This window comes from Humulus lupulus, chromosome 4 (assembly GCF_963169125.1).
Source record: "Humulus lupulus chromosome 4, drHumLupu1.1, whole genome shotgun sequence".
Classification (NCBI taxonomy): Eukaryota; Viridiplantae; Streptophyta; class Magnoliopsida; order Rosales; family Cannabaceae; genus Humulus; species Humulus lupulus.
The window spans coordinates 42,459,013-42,463,069 of record NC_084796.1 but is presented as its reverse complement, the minus strand read 5'-3'; positions in this window follow the sequence as shown (position 1 = coordinate 42,463,069).

Here is a 4,057-nt window from a genome sequence, read left to right as displayed (position 1 = left end):
TCCCTAAACATAAAGGTGGCACAAGCCACTCTGTCATTACCTATCACCTTCATTAAATTCAGGATGGAGGTAGTTAGGCTCATCCACTGCTCAGCCTTTAGCGGATCTGGTCCTCCCTCAACCGTTGGAGTATGTTGCTTACTGAATCTTTCGTACAATGGCTCCCACCTATTTTCAATCTCAGGCTATTGTATGGCTGGTGCCACGATAAATGGCATGTCTGGTACAACGTTCCCTAGTGGATGTTGCTGTCTCTGTAAGTGAATCTCTTCCTCTTGACTCTAAAGTCTTGCTTGCATATCAGCAAGCATCTACTGCCAGTTCTCAAGGACTTTCGGAGGGTTCTGACCTTGGTTATCATCTTTATCGTCGATCTCAGCGTCGGCTAGTTGAACTGATCACCTTAGAGGCATAACTCTCCAAGTATATCTGAAATCAACAACTTAGCTGAGCAGGCAATGATAACAGGTTTTTGAAGTCACCCCACGGTCCAATGCCAAAAATCAAGCAAAAACATGCAACCACAATGCTAACAAGCATTCCAATAATACTAACATACAGTAACAATGATAAAAAGTGTGCCTTTTCATGTACACATAGCAGTCAAGGGCCAAGCCCTATCAGTATATTTCATGCTCCCTAATAAACAGACACATAAGGCATTCATATCTTATTTAAGCAGTTATTCACATAACGACACATATAGTTACCAAACCCTAGGTCACGCTTGTCTTTAGCGGCGAGTGTACATGCCCAGCTAGTCTTCAGGAACCCTTAAATAAATACCGCTCTGATACCAAGTTGTAACGCCCTGGATAGCCAGTACCATTACACTGTGTATTTTAAATAATGGCAGACTTTCTAATCAAGTCATTTGTATATAAACGTGTAACTAAGGGTAACTGACGGATTAGGGTCTAAAACTTTTGATCATAGGAATAGTGATTTTCATTTAAAATTTTGAGTTTGTACACGGAACTAAGTGTTTGCAAGGAATTTACAACTCCAAAAGTTATTACAACATAAGCCAGCCTAAGCTGCAAGTTAAAGTTTGGCTATAGTCACTGTTGAATCCACGGTCGTGGCAGTCGAGCAGTTGCAAATGTGCACGCCTCCCCTAAAGCTCTCCAACTCATGGCTGGTCCAACTTTCCCTTTCCTTTACCTACACCAAATAGTACCCGTGAACAAAAGCTCGGCAAGAAAACTTAAATCAACAAATTCAAATAAGCAACATAGTATAAACAATAGGCTTAGCAGTAACAACCCTCCTCAAACAAACACATAGCTCAACTTAAACAATCAACGAGTTAGACAAGTGCAGACAGCACTTCTAATTATTTAAGTGGTGTTCGGGCTAGCCAAGTGAATATTGCACTCCTAGGTTTCCCTAGCCAAATGGCCCGTGTTTCGCACGCTTATTGTCTTCCTCGACGCCCTTAGGCTGAGCTTTGAAATTAGATATAATCAAACATATGGATTGCATCACACAATCAGATGTAGGATATATGAACATGCCTAACCATATAATCACAAGTATAGTCATAATCATATTCATTAATAGGGGCCAAGCCCTGATTACAACCAGGGTCTAGTTTTCTTTCCTCAAGTCCAAAGCAGACAGTATATGGTGATCTCGAGCGTGAACCCTACTTCTGAGCCCTAGTGATATAACCTAGTCACAACGCAATAACGGTAATCATCAAAATCTAAACCAATTAAAAGCTTTGAAATTACTTACTAGACTCCATGACCTTGAATTCCACTAAACCGTGTAGTAGAATCCTACTGGAGCATTAAGGTTTGAGTTCCCAAGCTTAAAAACCTTAGGGTGTGATTGGTAGGGGATTCAAAAACAGTTTTATCATTTTCAAATTTTAAAAAATGAAAACAGCAATGAAAACTTGATTGGCACACTTGTTTTAGAAAATAAAAAAAACCGTTTTTGAAAACTAAGTTAAAATCCTTCAGCAAAAGAGAAAACAACAAATTGTTGTTTTCTTTATTTTCAAAACATTTGATTTGAAAATAATTTTCTAAAATTATATTTTTGAATTAACTACCAATTAGCCCCTTAATGTTTTCAGTATAATCTTACTATTTAAAAAAAAAAAAAATTCTTGCTATTTTTCTTATAGTCTTGATTTTTTTTCTTTTGTCATTTTTTAAAGTCAATCTACTTTTTAAAATTTTTATCTATATAAATTTAGTAAAATAATTAATTATAAAATTATATAACAGAATATAATTTAATTCTAATTTACAATATATTTGCTAAAAAAAATCATTGATCAAATAAAAATTACAACAAATAAATAAAAAAATATTTTCACTTCAATTATTATTATACAAAAAAAAATATATATATATATATATTACATATTCAATTTTTAGATTTTCTACCAAAAAATTATTCAATTTTATAAAACTAAAAAATAGTTAACGGACAATACATTCAATCACATTTTCATAAACATATTTTCAGACACTAAATCTAGATTCTTTTTTCAGAATCATACTTTTTCAAAATACAATTTTTAAATCACTAATCAATCGTGTCCTAAAAAAATATAACTTTAATATAAAAAAAATCAAAGTTAATGACAATGCAATATTGTTATGAATTTAATTAATACAATATTATTAAATTTTAATTTATCAATATAATTAAATTTTACTTTCAGCTAAACCAATCACATATTCAGTTTCTGTTATATTTTCAAATTTAATCTCAATCACAGATTCAGTTTTTTAAAACTCAAAAACAGTTTACTGACATTAAACCAATCACATTTTCAGAAACATGTTTTCAGTCACTAAATTCAGATTTTCATTTCAGAATCCCACTTTTCAAAAATACAGTTTTCTAATCGCGAACCAATCAGACCCTTATTCGGCCAAATTTCCCCATTTAAGCTGAGACGCCCCTTATAAAGCGTCGCAACCCTCTACAAGTCAAAGAGTCTCCCCCTTGTTACCCTGGACACTCACTGCAGTGCAACCCACCCAACACCGCAGCACTAAGGTCGTTCAGAGAACCACCCTTAGCCTCTAAGTTCATACAGGTCGTGGCACCCCATGAATGATGCCACGACGCGACCATGCGAACCCAGAAATTCTTGGTTTTTCCAGCATTTTCCCAAGCCAAGACCCCTAAAATCAGTCCCCAAACATCAACCATACTCATAATTAAATCTTAATCTTATAACAACACAATATAACCAACATATAACCATTAAGAACTAAGCAAAAAACCTCAACATAATTTAAAATCCCAGCCCTTGATTTCAAAACTCTAGAGCACCCTAAAAACCAAATCAAAACAAGATTTAAGGCTTACCTCAACTGAGAATTACGATCCTAAGTTGAACCTACACCAATCCTAGCCTCAAACCTTCAATTTCCTAAGCCAAACTCCTCCAAAATGATCCAAACCCCATCAAAACCTCAAGGGAGAGAGAGAAATGAGAGAGAGAGAGAGAGAGAGAGAGAGAGAGAGAGAGAGAGAGAGAGAGAGAGAGAGAGAGAAAAGAGTCTAAGTGAGTTTGTTTTCTTCTGTTTTCCTTCTATAGAATCCTAGTGGCTAAGTTACTCTAAGGCTGAGTTTATCCCTTTGACACCAAAAAGACTAAAATGATCCTAGAACAAAACCTTACTCCTTAATGACCCCAAGGGCAAAATCATCATTTGCCACATTTCGTGCTAATCGGCGAATAGCACTATAAATCCCCGATTAATCCCGACATGCTCAAATAATCACCAAATAACTACCTGTTTACTGTGTTTTTCGGAAACTATAAATATATTATAAAATAAGAGCTGGAAAGAAAGGATAAGATATGAACAATCACAATTTTTACGTGGTTGGGGCGCTAATGAGCCTTAGTCCATGAGTCACTAGTATTAGGTGTTAGAGAGTTTTGACAATGGAGGTTTATTGCAAGTTCACAAACGTTTTGCTTAAAAGAGAAAATCTAGGATCCTTGCTACATTGCACAAGTGACCCTATCTATAGGTAGTCATGTCACTTGGGCCGGACTAATTTGAGACCAATAAGG